The 16,433-nt window shown below is 31.7% G+C and overlaps 2 long non-coding RNA genes across 2 annotated transcripts in view; both read right to left on the bottom strand.

Annotated features, from left to right (window-relative positions):
• Positions 1–4,747, bottom strand: part of LOC121042533 (uncharacterized) — a 51,935-nt gene extending 47,188 nt beyond the window's left edge. Inside the window, exon 1 of the long non-coding RNA XR_005796276.1 lies at positions 4,587–4,747. This is a non-coding gene — a long non-coding RNA (uncharacterized LOC121042533). The remainder of the gene's footprint in view (positions 1–4,586) is intronic.
• Positions 4,748–5,059: 312 nt separating this feature from the next.
• On the bottom strand, positions 5,060–11,233 carry LOC121042532 (uncharacterized). The gene is made up of 4 exons (XR_005796275.1): positions 10,022–11,233; positions 9,499–9,595; positions 8,193–8,342; positions 5,060–6,213 (listed from the first exon to the last, which is right to left on the bottom strand). It is a non-coding gene; the product is annotated as an uncharacterized LOC121042532 (long non-coding RNA).
• Positions 11,234–16,433: the final 5,200 nt, after the last annotated feature.

Here is a 16,433-nt window from a genome sequence, read left to right as displayed (position 1 = left end):
CTGATGAACGGATAAAGATGTGGTGTGTATGCATATGTATGTATATGTGTATATTTATGTATATATACATATGCATACACACACCTTTACATACATATTATATACATATATATAAAATGAATTACTCAGCTATCAAAAAGAATGAAATCTTGCCATCTGCAACAATGTGGTTGGAGCTACAGAGTATTATGGTAAGCAAAGGAAGTCAGAGAAAGACAAATACCATATTCTTTTCACTCATAAGTGGAATTTAAGAAACAAACAATCAAAGGGAAAAGGTGAGAGGGACAACCCAAGACTCTTAACTGTAGAGAACTGATGGTTATCATAAAGGAAATGGATTATGGGAATTGAGTGCACTTCTTGTGATAAACTCTGATGTTTGGAATTGTTGAATCCCAATACTGTCCACTTGAAACTAATATAACAATCTATGTTAACTATAATATAATTAAAATATTTAAAATTCATAGTGTTCTTATAATGAATTACTAAATACTGTATTACAATCAAAAAGATTCCTATAATAAGTGACTAAAGAATTAATAAAACCAAACTGATATGACATTTAAATCTAACAGGATTTGGGGGAAAATATTAAACCCTACCACAGGGATGCCACATACTACTTGTAGAATTAGACGTGTGATAATTTTAAAAGGCATATAATCTGATTTCTTCCAAACATAAATAGAAATTATGAAAGTTAAAAAAAAGAGAGACACAGAGATGAGGGGCACCTAGGTGGCTCAGTCAGTTATGTGTCTGGCTATTGGTTTCAGGTCAGTTTATGATCTCACAGTTCATGAGTTCAAGCCCCACACTGGGCTCTGCACTGACTGTGTGGAGCCTGCTTGGGATTCTCACACTCTTGCCCCTTCTTCCCCTTTCCCACTCATGCAGGTAAATGCACATGTGCCCTCTCTCTCTCTGAAAATACATAAATAAACTTTAAAAAGAAAAAAAGAGCTGGGGCGCCTGCATGGTTCAGTCAGTTAAGCGTCAGACTTCAGCTCAGGTCAAGATCTCATGATTCATGTGTTCGAACCCCACTTCGGGCTCAGAGCCTGGAGCTGCTTTGGATTCTGTGTCTGCCTCTCTACCTATCCCTCTCCTGCTCCTGTGCATGTGTGTTCTCTCTCTCTCTCTCAAAAATAAACATCTAAAATAAAAAAAAAAAAAAGAGTCATTGCAAATTCAAAGAGAACTACAGATTAACAAACCAAGTGGAATGGAATGCATAACTATTCAAGTGCTGATTTGAACATAACTATTTTCAAAACCTGTTTGAATGATTTTTAATCTATAAATAATTCAGAGTACTTTAGGTATCCAGCTGTGATACACCATAAAGGATTTATTACATTTCATATATTTTAAAAAAATTAATGTTTGTTTATTTTTGGAAGAGACAGTGTGAGCAGAGGAAGTGCAGAGAGAGAGAAATAGAAAAGGATCCAAAATAGGCTCCCGGCTAACAGCAGAGAGCCTGATGTGGGATTCGAACTCATGAACCAAGATATCATGACCTGAGCTGAAGTCAGATGCTCAACAGACTGAGCCACTCAGGTGCCCCTCCATTTTACAGTTTTTAGCAGGTAGCATGACGATTATCTTTTAAAAGTATTGGGGTCCACAAATCTTGAGATTCAACAAAATACATGAGAATAAATTATAAAAGAAAACTAGGCCTTAGTTATTTTTTTCTAGGATGGGACATGGTAAGTACATATTCCTATTCTATTTGGGACACAGTGTATGAAATACTCTTGCAAAATTGATAGAATGGTCAAATATTCAATATGTAATGAAACAAAAAAAGAAAACAGATCAAGACATCAACAGCAAGTCATTTAGTGGTTCCTAAAAGAGACAGAAATACAGATCTGTAACAATAGTGAACCTTTCACAATCACTTATATAGTGCTCTGTACATTGGAGACAATGCCTCTTTCTAAGCACCTCTAATACATTTAGAAGTATGAGCTATATTTTTGTTATGGTCTACATAAATATACAAGTATTTATGCATAATTTATAAAAGTATTTATACATTCTATAAATATGTTTCTAGATAGTTATAGATAGGTAGGTATGTGACATAGAGAATGTATGAAAGAGACAGACACAAAGAAAACCTCAAAGCAGAAATAACCTGGACCACATTAGCTCACCAAAATACATGAATACACTAGAAATAGTAGATAAAATCACTATGAATGTAACAGAAAAATATAAAGTTCTTCCAAAATGAAATGAATTGCAAAAGATTAAATATTTAAGAAAAATATTTAACACATATGAAACAAAACAGCATGGGAAAATGTCCTATATTAAGGGATTAAAAGATTTAGTATTAAGAATAAATTAATACTAATAACCAAAAATAAGATAAAAATGGCCTAGATAAAAATGCATGGTGCCTGCTTGGATCCAGACTTGTTCTAATTATTAGATGTTTGGACAATATGACAAGTTTACATGAAGATTTATTTTAAAAGGCAATAAAGGATTCTACTTAATAATAGATATGATATTGTGGTTATTTAAAATTATGATGTATATGCATACAAAAAATTCAAGATTGAAATATCATATGATTTGCAGTTTTCAATATATGGCAGAATATTTTTAATTATCTAGTTGCTCAGCATGTGAAAACTCATGATTTCATTATGAATATGAAACTTTTCATAATAAAAACAGACCATACCTAAAAGAGTTAAACATAAAAATACCATATGATTCCTAGCTATTTCACTCCAAGATATATACCCAAAGAAAATGAAAACAGGGACTCAAGACATTTTCATGTCAATATTCATAGCAGTATTATTGACAATGTGGAAGTCACAAACCTTATTATTCAAAGTCAAAAAGCAGAAACATCCAAGTGTTCAACAACAAATGTTACATATACACACTTTGGAATATTACTGAACCATAAAAATAAATGAAGTTCTGATACATAGCTTACTTCCTAAGTACCATTCCCTATAAGGAACCAAGTATCCTTAGAGAAACTGATGGTTCCACAAGAGAAGAACAAAATAAACCCAGGTACTATTAGGTGGTCAGAAAGTAAGTAAGTACTCAGGAAAGGAAATATGGACATGTTAAAAAGACACAGAAGCCACCTTAAAAGAGACCTGAATGGCCAAATGATGGACAACGAGATTAAAGAAAAGTAATGAATTTAATCCATGGAATAAACAAAATACCACGAGTCCACACTGAAATGAATAATTAAATATTAAATGGGGAAGGAATAACTCTTATAGTACAAAATTCCAATTAATAAAATGTAGTACTGACAACATTTTTAAGAATCAATTTGACAAACGCCATAGTGTATTAACTTTTGCAGGCAACAAACATCAATAAGTTCTAAAATTAGCAGATAAGAGTGTTACAATATTTGCAGAACCTTTTCCTACTAATACTAATTATGTAACAGTATGTAATAAAAGTAATAGCAGTAGTCACAAGACGTATCAATAGTACGTGATCCCTAGTGATGTACTAAGAAGGGAGTACCACTTCTATAGCAATCTCATCAAACATGCATAACCACCAGTCCAATGATGAAAATCACACAAGCCCATACTTATTAACATTAATAGTTGGATATTTTGTCAACTCTTCAAAAGGATCAAAATTATGAAAACCGAAGAAAACTGGGCAACTGTCCCAAGCAGAAGGACATTAAAGAGACTTTAACAACTACATGCAATGTAGGATTCTATTTTCAATCATGGATTATAAAAGGATCATTTAACAGCAGTGCAGCAATTTCCTTTTGTAGATAACTATATCATGTAAATGAAATATATTAATGTAAGAGGAGGATAGAGAGCATTTTTGCAAGCCAAAAGTTATTTCAAAATGAAACCTAAGTAATTAATGCTAATACTCCTTGTTTTCAGCCTATACAAGTAATACTCCAAACATTTTGGTAGAGCAGATAAACCAAATACAGAACCCTGACAAAAACAGAACAAAATAAGCTGTTTATTTAGGATTATATTTTCAGAAACTGCAAATAAAATTTTAATTATAATAGGAAAATATATATGGAATATACACACACACATACATGCACATACATAACATAAAATGTTGTTCATTGAGAGCAGATGCAAGAATGTTTAATTTTTAGCCTAATCAAGAATTATGATTGCAAGCATGATCACCTATAACACACAACAAAACATTTTATTAAACTTGTCAACAAGTTTTGTGAAAAATGCTCAAAAAAAGAAAGGAAGTTTCCTAAAATGACCCCTAAGTAAACAAACCTTAAACTAATAGGATTAATATTCATGATCAAGTAACCAAGGGCCCTTTTCTGCTTCCATATATTCTATTAAGAACCACGAACTAAGAAAGAAAACCAGAATTATGGTATTTCAATTAAATACATTTAGAAAAGCAAATAAAAAAAGGTTTTTATATTAATAAGAAAATAAAGTAGGTTCACAATCCCCATCACATTAACAAAACTATGAAATGACTGGGAATTAATGAAAAAATATAATCTAGCATTTTCCCAACATAACAAGTTGATTAAAAATAGAAAGACATACCTTGCAGTTGGAGAGGAAGACTCAATTTTAAAGAGATCTATTCTCTCCTAATTAATCTATTAAATTTGGTGCAAATGAAATTAAAACTGCATTTTTTTCCAACTTGCAAAATAATTTTAAGCATCAATTGAGAGAAAAAAATGCGACTATAGACAGGGAATATTCTGAAAAAAAGAAGAGAAATGACATGGAACTCAATGGAATAGACTAAAAATCATCAGTAATTTTAAAGTATCAATAGAAGGTAAGGCAAGCAAACAGAAATGCAGCTGATATTATTTGAGAATTTCTAAATTACTATGGTAGAAATTAAAATAATTGGTAATTGCTTAAGTTAATTATTTGAGTAAGTAATGCTTTAAACCCACAGTAATGATTGATGGGGAAAAATTACAAAATAATTAACAACAAAAGAAAATACAAAAAATGATAGTAATGCATTCATGTTTTAAATAAAAACACAAAACTCAAAAGGCATGAAACACAATATTGTTATATTTCAATATACAACTTCTGTACACCAAAAAGTAAAATATCACAGTAAAATGGTGAAAAAACATGGTATTTCATTTGCAAAGCATGGTAAATGGTTAAAATGTTAGTCATAAAAGATCTTTTAAAAGCCAGTAACAAAGACACTAGTATTCCAAGGGAAATGAAAAAAAACAAAAAACAAAAAACAAAATAACACAAAACACAGAATAACAAATGACTAGTACAGTTTAAGGACGTATGAAGATGACTGAAGTGAACAATAACTGAAGAAAAATACTTTCTTTGTAGTATCACACTATCAAAGATTAAAACATTGACATCCAATGTTTGTACTGTTTTAGAAAAAAGAAGTCTCATAAACAAACACTGGGAGACAATATTGATGAGGATAATTTACACAATTCTGGGGAAATCTCTACTTTTAACTCAAAACGTAAATTTTGAGTTAATACTTAATTCCAATGAAGTGGAAGTAGTAGGACTATTTCAACAACTTAGCTGGAGAAGTTAAAAAATAGATTACATATAAGCATGTTCACTGAAGAGAAAATTTGTAGCTAATGTATGGGCCCAAATGACTACTGGCATTATCAATTTGTTTATCGATACGCCCCAAAAGGATATACATAAAACTCCTTAACAGCAGATAATATTGGGGAGTAGAATTAGGAGGGAGGAAAAAGCATTTAAAAAGTAAAAATACTACCCTTTACAACTTTCTGTGTCCTTTCAAATCTGGAAAAAAGATAATTTATTTTTCTGCATCTATTTTAAATTTACCCTGTTAAAAGTGAAAATTATAAATATGTGCACTTAATACTTATGGGAACATTGAAATGAAGCCTTGCAATCATATCATCCTGAGCTTCTCTGTGTAATAGCATCTCCATCATTCAAGCTCCCGACATTTAGTCCAATGTCAATAATGAAAACAGTCAACATGCCTGGTTACAATTCCCTCCAATGATAATCTTTAGGTAACTTTCAAACAAGGGCTTTCTCAGTCCAGTTTTTCTGGAGGAGTGTCTACTCCAACACATGAAAGGAGGAGTCGCCATATGTTATAAAGACCGTTTTTGGATTTGAAGATGGTGTCAGAAGCAGTAACATCAGTTTCCTATTTGGGCATCACCTGAGAGGACACATTAGGAAATGCGTAAAGTTAGGAAGCATACTTTATGCAATTATCAGTAATATCTAATAAAATTATATACAATGAAATGCAACAGCCATTTTATTATGAAGAAATAACAGATGCATCAGAATAACTTGTGAAATTTTCTAGTAAGAAGGCTAGAGATGGCAACTACATTTATTGTGGTGAGCACTGCTTAATGCATAGAATTATCAAGTCACTATCACTATTCACTATTTATAGACCTGAAGCTAATGAGGTCAACTATACCTCAGTTTTTAAAAAGCCAGATGTTGGTATCTTGGTATTCCTTCTTCTTACACCTTCATAAATGGACTGATCCCAACATTCTCATGCTGTGTCTCTTTTATGTATTTGGATGCCTATATCTCTAGATTGCTCATTCATACACAAACTATTTAATCTATATGCTTTTCTCTACAATAAACATGACAACAGTGCAAAAAAAAAATCCAATGAGAATAACAAAAGGACCTTAGTCCCTTTGGTAAGAAAAAAAAAAGGTAATTGTATAAAAGACAGAGGCTACAATGGCATTTAATAAGATTTAGATCTTAACCCATTATTCCAGCTGGTTATCAAAATTCTTAAGTGGGTACTTCACCCAGGTTGAAGTTGTCTATTTAGTTTAGTTGTCTATTTAGCAATGTTTTATCCTAAGGAAAAAAAAAACATTTTATCATAAAAGCCTTTATCTTTTAAGGTTATTCTGGGATTAACAGAATAGGTCATTCTGAGGATTATTGCAGGTAGGCAATAAGGCTCTCTGAAAAAGAATGTTTAAAGACTTTGTCAGCATTTACTCTTGGCCGTGTATCACATGAATTAACTTTCTAGTGGGAAATAAAGGAAATAAGAGAATCACACAACTCCTGGTCCATCAGGAGATGGGATTCACTATTTGCTATAATATTAATGGTTTCATTAACAATTGCTCCCTCTCACTCTTTTTATAGTTCATTACTTTAGTACTTCTAAGGTTATACATCTCAACGTCAGCTTAGTGTACCTGGGCTCTTCTCTCTTTTGCCCTCTTCAAATTCACTTAATGCCCAAAATCATGTACTTTGTTTTCTTTCTCGAACTTCTTGTCTTTTGCCTAATTTATTACCAAAGTTACAATTCAATAAAATTTAATTCTATGCCAGGCAATGAGTAAGATATTTGTTGAAACATATCTGCAAGAAATCCAGAGTACATGAAAAGTGAAATTCTGAAAATCAATTTATTAAGATCATAAAGACAGATACATGATTTGAGAGAACTGTTGTTAATGGGTCCCAAAATTATTTAAAAAAATCAACTAAAATTATACAGCTATAGTTCTCAATTACAATGTCTTCTTTCATCTGGTCCTACATGTAACTCTAGGTGACCAGTAACCTTGGCACACGCCCATCATGAGATGGAATATCTACTAGAATTTGGGCTGGTCATATAAAAATGTTAGTCAACAAAATGTGGCAGAAGTGATACTACATGACTTCTGAAGTTGGATCATAAAGACCACATGCCACTTTCACAAGGTTCTCTCCGAACATTCATTTTGATGATGATTCCTCTGTTAAACTGATTGTGTGAAGGTGCTCTAATTTAGGTAAGCCCAGCCTTCCAAGTCTTCCCAAAACAAGTGCCAGACATACGTGTGAAGAAGTGTCCAGATGACTCCAGCCTCTAAGCGTTTGAATCAATATTAAACACCGTATCTTCCCAGCTGATCCCATATTCTGGCATTGTCAGAAATCTTCACCCACAGAATTCATGAAATGGCACAATAGATATTTTATGCCACTGTGTGTCAGGATTCTTTATTACTCAGCAACATGTACCCCAAACGGATCTCATTACCCACTAGCTGCCACCAAAAATTAATTAATCTTAAACAAAGCAGAATATTAACTCCTGCCTAATCAAGTGCCCCTCCCTGAATAAAATAAACACTTATCTGTCCTTACAATCATTTTGCCAAGCAGTATTCCCGAAGCCAAAGATGGGAGGTGACGAATACTCAAATGAGTAATATTGCCAACAGAGGTCTTATGGTACTGATTCTTGCAATTACAAACAAAGATGGCAAAAGTGTGTTTTCTTATAATTATCATCTCCTGACAGGAAAAAAAGAACAAACATTGGAAGATAAGACACACATACTTCTTATAAAATAGAAAAAGCAGCAAATAAGTGGAGGCTAATTTTGAACTTTGTTACAAATTTCTTTTAATGCTTAGAAAGAATTCCTCATTAATGAATCCCCAATAGCTGATTCAACATTCCAACTTCAGCTATTACTTTACCAAATGCTTTAAGTTTTTATTAAAATTCCAGTTAGTGAAATATTAGTTTCAGGTGTGCAATTTAGTGATGCAACACTTACATACATCACCTGTTTCTCATTACATGTGTAGTCGTTAATCCCCATCACCTATTTTCACCCATCTCCCTCAACCACCTGGCCTCTGGTAATCATAAATTTGTTCTCTATAGCTAAGAGTCTATTTCTTGCTTTGCCTCTATTTTGTTTCTTAAATCCCACATATGAGTGAAATCATATATCATTTGTTTTTCTCTGACTTATTTTGCTTAGCATTATACTCTCTAGCTCCATCAGCCTTGTTCGCTGCAAGTGGGAAGATCTCATTTTTTATGGCGGAGTTCCTTATCCGTTCATCAGTGAATGGATACTTGGGGTGTTTCCATAATTTGGCTATTTGTAGATAATGCTGCAATAAAGGATGGGGTGCACAGATCCCTCTGATTTAATATTTTTGTATTCTTTGGGTAAATACCTCATGATTACAATTGCTAAATCATGTTTTTAACTTTTTGAGGAACTTTCATACTGTCTTCCACAGTGGCTGCACCAGTTTGTAATCCCACCAACAGTGCAAGAGAGTTCCCCTTGTTTGTTTGTTTGTTTTTTACCAGTTTCCATGAACTTCTGCCTTTATCACACTATAAAAATACTTGCAAAAATCCTTTATTTCAAAATTTCCAATTAATGAATAATTTTCTTTATAACATTAATTAGATCATAATGTTTGGTTAGAAATAAAAGCAACTGAAAGAAGACATAAATAATCTCCTACATTCTACATATACTCCCCACCTTTACTTGGTAAAGTTATCTTTTTTTATAGAATTAATTTACTCACTAATTCTCAGGCATGGCTGGATATTCCAAAGTCTGCACCAGTGATATTTTCCTGAGTCTAGCCAAAGCCTTGTTCTAAAACAGAACTTCTTGATCCAGAACCTTCTTACCTGTAGTTCCCAGTTAAGACTTATGAATTAAGAAAGACCATAGGAATGTCAGCTGTCCTCAGATTATCTGTAAATCTCTTCCTTTCATTGTGTTCATCTGAGAAGTAATTATACAATATAGCCAATTAGATACAAATAAGACACCAGGACACACAAATTAGGATGATTTTAGAATAATCACGAACAGCGAATGGAGATAAACAGCTGATATTACTACACAGAAATAACACAAATGTACTGAAATGTTTTTCATGCCAGTTCTGAATCATATAAGAAACCATAAAGACCTACGTGAAATTCTGACTCAACTACTGTAAAAACTAGGAAAAATCCATTCTCTAATTACTACCATTAATTAAGATTAACTTTCAACCTAATCCAATACTCTTCCTCAAACAACATGATCTAATCAGTAACCACAAATATGTAAATTTATGAAAATTTACCCTTTATAGAAAGTTTCAATGATTTATTTTAATCATTCATGCGTTTGTAAACCCAAACATAATTGCTTAGCACCTACCTGAAATCCTATCTTCTCCCGTGTTCATTTCTGGAGTCCCACAATGCTGTTTCAGTGTGTAAAACTCTCTGCTTCACTAGAGTCTCTAAACCACATGCTCTTCATGATCACTCACAAACAATTCATAATGGCCACTGGGAATACAAAATTGGATACAACAGCCCAATACTTGCCAGATATTGATAGGCAAGGATGAAAGGCAGGCATAAATTGGGTGTATCTTTAAAATCCCCTTTTTGCTGTTTAGATGTTCTTTTTGAAATACCTTTAAAATTCAAAATGCAGGAAGTAGAAGCAGTCCTCCATTCCCATCTCTCTATACAGTAATGTTAAAATTTTGCCATCCATTCTTCCAGACACCTTTCTAACAATTAGTATGTTCATTTCAGATTGTCAAGTAGCAATATACAAATAATAAGACAGTATTTTACTACTTAATGTACACGTACAAAATTTTTAAGAATGCTAAAATATTCATTATAACACTGATCAGTCAGCATTACTTAACTCTATAATCATGTCAGAATAATTACATTCCTCAGGAACAGTAATGATTGACATTTCCAATTAGAACAAGGCATATGGTCAAACCTCTGTAAACACACTATTAGTTGATGTTTGTTCAAAAACTGGCATAATTTTAAATATCCACACAAAACACCCTTATCAGACCATGTTCCAGTGTCTAAATTATATTCATATGATGAATAAGCTACAACCATTATGATCTTTTGTTGAGGTATATTTCAGATGCTCAACTATTATTTATACTCAATGTATAACATACTTCAGTATAAATTTGAGATGTGGAATAAATTCCCAGCAGCAAGTAACACCATTTCAAATGTTTGAATTTCAATTATTATGGCCAAACTGCTGTTCAAAAAAATACTGATTTATACCTTAATTTATAGGTTAATTTTCTTCCAAAAAATGTTCATAATTTATTATTGGCTACTGAGTTGAACATTTTTGACTTTTGTTTCTGATTATCACATAACATACAAATATAAGCAAACACTGGAAATTTTTAAAAAGGTCTTAGAATAAAATAAATATTCATAAGCACAGAAGTTTTATTTTCATTCAGATGTCTATATATGGTAACAGATTAGAAAACAAACACATATGGAGTTAATCATTTTACATTAAAAATAACACACTTAGGGGCACCTGAGTGGCTCAGTCAGTTGAGCATCTGACTTCGGCTCAGGTCATGATCTCACAGTTCATGGGTTCGAGCCCCGAGTTGGGCTCTGTGCTGACGACAGCTCAGAGCCTGGAGCCTGCTTCAGATCTGTGTGTCCCTCTGTCTCCGCCCCTCCCTCCCTCATGCTCTCTCTCTCAAAAATAAACATTAAAAAAATATTTTTAAATACATACATTTAGATATAACATGAAGCAGGATTATGGAACTATTTAAGTTTAGATTTGAATGTTTCCATAGTATTCCAAAAAAAATGCAAAGCAATAAGCTAATGAGAGAGTACTATCATATTTATACTCCTAAAACTAAATGTACATGTGCACATATGTATTAACATTTATAACATGTATGTTATATGCATGTATACACATATACATTTATAAAAAGTAGATTTATATAGCATAGCAAAGTAACAATTAACAATAAGAATATCTTCCACAAATATATCTGTGATTTAAAAAAGACAGTTTCCTTCTCATGTATTCTTTCCTCTTTCTAAAGGTAAAAATCATCCTGGGATATTTTGTTTAAGTATAAAATCTATTATTTTCTTATACATAAAAACCTAACAATCTGAAGAAAAGGAAGGCAATAGATCTATCCCTCTCCCCAAAAAACCCACTTAACACCAAAATGTTATATAACCCTAAGAAAACAATGTTAATTACTTATTATACTGCCAACACTTACAAAAGACAACTTACGGTATTTTACAATAATGAAATATTTACAAATTTATACTTTGTGAAATACCATGCATCTGAAAACACTAGGTATTTTTAAATGATGTATTTGTTATTTACAAAGTTGTCTTGAATATTTTCATCCTGTTCAGTTAAATACAAAACTGAAGAGCTCAAAGAGGGACAATATTTCTCATAAAACAGACTTGCTATGATTAAAATACATAATCAGCAATACAACTATAAGTTTAATAGTTGTATAGCAATACAATATAAAATTAGGACTTAGGTTTTTTAATGTATAATAATACAAGGACTAAACAGTGATTAAAATGTAAAATTTTCTTTTAGAGAATGCAAGAGCAACAGTACACCTTTTTAGTAACTTTCTCCTTCCGACACCAAAATAGGCAATAGCTGAAGAAACTTGTTATCAAGAAAATTGTTATCAATTGCACTGCTATTAAAACACTTGATAACAATGAAACTATGAAAGTTTACAATGAATTATTTACAAAATTATACGTTGTGAGACTCTACACATCTAGAAAAGACTAGATGTTAAAAACTAAAAACTTGTATCTATTATTTACAAAGTTGTCTTGAATATTGTCATGCAACCAAAGGAACACATACAGAATTGTGTATAGTTCCAAGAGGTAGTATAAAATCTCTTTAACAAAGTCATTTATATCTCCAATGTTAACAATAAAAATAAATACGGGGAAGATATGAATAGGTGAAGCACAGAGGATTTTTAGGATAATGAAAACATTCTGCATAATACCATGATGGATACATGTTGTAATACATTTGTCCAAACCGACAATATGTACAATACCAAGAGTTAACCATGAAAAACTATGGACTCTGGGTAATTATGAGGTATTGATGTAAATTCATCAGCAGGAACAAATGGTAAGTAACTCTGGTAAGGTATGATGATAATGGGACTGATTATGCATGTGCTGTGTGAATAATGATGGGGATTGTGCATGTGCTGGGGCAGGAGCTAGATGGCAAATCTCTGTACCTTCCCCTCAATTTTGCTATGAACCGATCTAGATCTGCTCTAAAAAATATCTTAACACAAGAATAATGTAAGGTACATATACTAGGGAAGCTCCAAATGAAATACATTACAATACACCTTGTAACATCAAATGAATTTACATGGTGTATGTTTTTTAATATACAGTTTATACTTATACAATGGCATAGTATTCTACTATGAGAATGGGTTAAATGCATAATCTTTTCTATTTCTCTCAACAACAAAATGAGTGTATGATAAATATTGCATAGCTCCAAGACCCTATTTATCAGTGATCAATTTCCTTGTCCTGACAACTTTAAAAGACAATAGTCCTAACACATTTACAATGAACATGTTTACAAAATTATACTGTAACACTATGAATACATCTGGAAATATTAGATGCTTAAAACCAAATGTTTCACTTGCCTATTATTTCCAAAGTTGTCTTACTGCTGTGTAACAAATGAACACAGAACTGTGTAATTTAGATTCTGTAAAATTTTCTTTAGTAAAATGAATTTCATCATTCTCAGTACATCTGAGAAAATAAGATATACCTCATGTCCCTTAATAAGTAGAAATATTTTTATATAAAATGGGCACAATTTAACTATTGAAGTCTAATTTTTCTTCTAAATGAAATATGTGAGGCAATGAACTTTTAACCACCCTCTTTCCTGACTATATACATGTGTGTGTACACACAAACATAACAAAAATAAGGCTCAGAAGCTTTTAACCCAATTTTCAAATAAATTGTCTTTAATAATCCCAGCATTCCATGGAATCCTACACAAAGGTGAACAACATCCTCAAAAGAAAACGGTTTCTACCTTCTATCATTTTGTTTACCAACATTTCTATATACTTCCTAAGTCAAATGCTATAATATTAACTATTATAAATACTAGTGTTTAACAACAAACCACAAAGTGCCATCCATAAGAAATTCTTAAAATAATTCGGAGATATGTCAAACTTAGAGTTTACCAACAGCATGACTGTAACATACATGATGTTCACTATCTCTATAAACCAAAAATAGATTCAAAGCCAAAGAATCTTACATTACTGATGAGAATGGAAAACATCCACCACCCCATCCATTCTCTTACAACAAACCACTGAACATGCAGAGAAACTAATTATATTGATTTTTGTAAGTTTGATATTTAAACATGTTTATCAGCAACGTCTGTATATCTAGAAATAAGTATTTTATCAATAACTACACACACAGCAATCTATAAATCATAACAGCAGAGACTTATTTTACTATTTCATGTCTACAAGCATAAAAAAAGTTTAGTATAAGAAATTACTCATTTCATATTTAAAATATGAATGGCAGTAATTTCTGTACTTTAACAATGAATGTCTAACTAAAAAATCTCAAAGCCACAGAGAGAGAGGCAAACCAAGAAACAGACTCCTAACAATATAGAACAAGCTGAGGGTTACCAGAGGGGAGGTGGGTGGGGGAGGAGTTAAATAGGTGATGGGAATTAAAGGAGTGCATGTGTGATGAGCACTGGGTGTTGTATGGAATAGCTGAATCCTAAATTGTGCACTTGAAATTAATATTACACTGAATGTTAACTGGAATTTAAATAAACTTAAATAAAGAACTGAAATAAATAATACAGAAAGAAAAAACATCAAAATAAAACCTAATGCTTGAAGATGCTCTACTATATCTATAATCAAACAATGATTCTACCTTTAATATTTCAATAAAAATATATTTACAAAATTATTGACAGAAATTATATATCTAAAAATGATTTATAAAATGACACTTACCTCCTATACGCAAAACAAAATAACATAATCCCTATCACCAAATACATCCCAAATAGACATGGTGTAGTAATTCAATTTGTCAAAATGAAGTGTTTTTTCACATTGTCTCTCAAATTGATATCCAAAAAATATACGCACCTATCAGCAAATCCTATGCAAATATTCTAAAACAAAAACTAACGTCGGTCTATAACTTAACTAGCCATTTAACAGTATCCCCAGCAACTAAAGCTCATGAACAACACCCTGTATTATCCACCATCAAACAACACAAAGAACAGATTAAAGCCGAGTGATAATTATTTGGCCAAAAGGTGTTCCTATTGTATAATTTTTAATAAACAGTTGTCTTATATATACATATACAATACACCTGTGGGTATATATACATATGTATATGAATGCAACCCCTGTAAAATTAAGGAATAAAAGTTTAAAGTAAAAATTATTTTATCCTGTTTTACACACAGAACACTCTAACAAAATATCCTGAACTTCAGCTGCTCAATTATTTACTCAGACATAATCTGACAGCTGTTATGCAAATTTTTCATTCTACATATTTACAAAACATGCTGATATAATTATTCCTCGGCTTTAAGAAAACATAATAACTGTGTCTAATTATACACATTATATAAAACTTTTCTTTGATCAGCCCATCCTTTTAAGAACATAGATTTGACAGACCATTACAAACATCTCTAATAAAAACTTGTAAATCACCTATACTATTTTATGTAGTATTTTAAAGCAAGAACAATTCAATTATTAAAAGTCAAATTACACTGGCAAATGAAAACTTTTCTAACCTATTATGTTTAACCACATGTAGAGATTTTTCTAGTAATTGTATTTCCTATTTGCATACAAACATATCTAAAAACCATAAACAAAGGCAGACCCACAGTTAAAATGACATTTCCACTATGATGAATCTTCTATAAAAAACAATGTGAGATATTATACTAGACACTGCACATTTATTCCACCCTACAATTTGAGCCTAATAATGCAATGAACACAGAGGCAAGATATAATATCATTTTTGTCAAACAAAAATGTCTATCCGTATAAGTTGATATGTATTTACAGTGATGTCTATGTAGGTAGAGAATTAGATGGTAAAGAACATTACATTGTATATAACACTTTAAAAAAAAGTATAATCTTACTGAAAAGGAATTAATGTTGAGGCAATTTAACAATTCTATTGGAAAAAAACAACAACAAACTACACCTATTTAACATCACAGGATTAATAAAATATATGTCGATTCCCAACTTCTGAGCATCGAGTAAAGCCTCTAGGCTATTCAAGAACTGTTTCTGCACATATGCATATACGTATAGCCCTCCAAAATTCCCTGTTCTCTACCTTCTAAATTCTGCTTTTATTTGCCTACTACAAATAAGGCAGTCTAAAAACTCCTCTCGACAACCAAAATTATATTCTAACATTTAAAATGCCCCAAATATCAGTCATCTCCATGATTAATAGGATGGTTTAACACAGTACTTTTTCCATTACATACATAGCAATAAAAAAGCCCATCAAATCCTAAACATGCATAGAAGCTGGACTCTTATGCAGTAATTCCATCATGGGAATTAAATCTCATACCACAGAAACATTAACATACCATAAAGATATTAACAAATATTTACAGAATAACATCT

This window comes from Herpailurus yagouaroundi, unplaced genomic scaffold, assembly GCF_014898765.1.
Source record: "Herpailurus yagouaroundi ecotype Mexico unplaced genomic scaffold, PumYag 185, whole genome shotgun sequence".
In the NCBI taxonomy this organism is placed as follows: Eukaryota; Metazoa; Chordata; class Mammalia; order Carnivora; family Felidae; genus Herpailurus; species Herpailurus yagouaroundi.
This window is presented reverse-complemented; position numbering and strand designations above follow the sequence as displayed.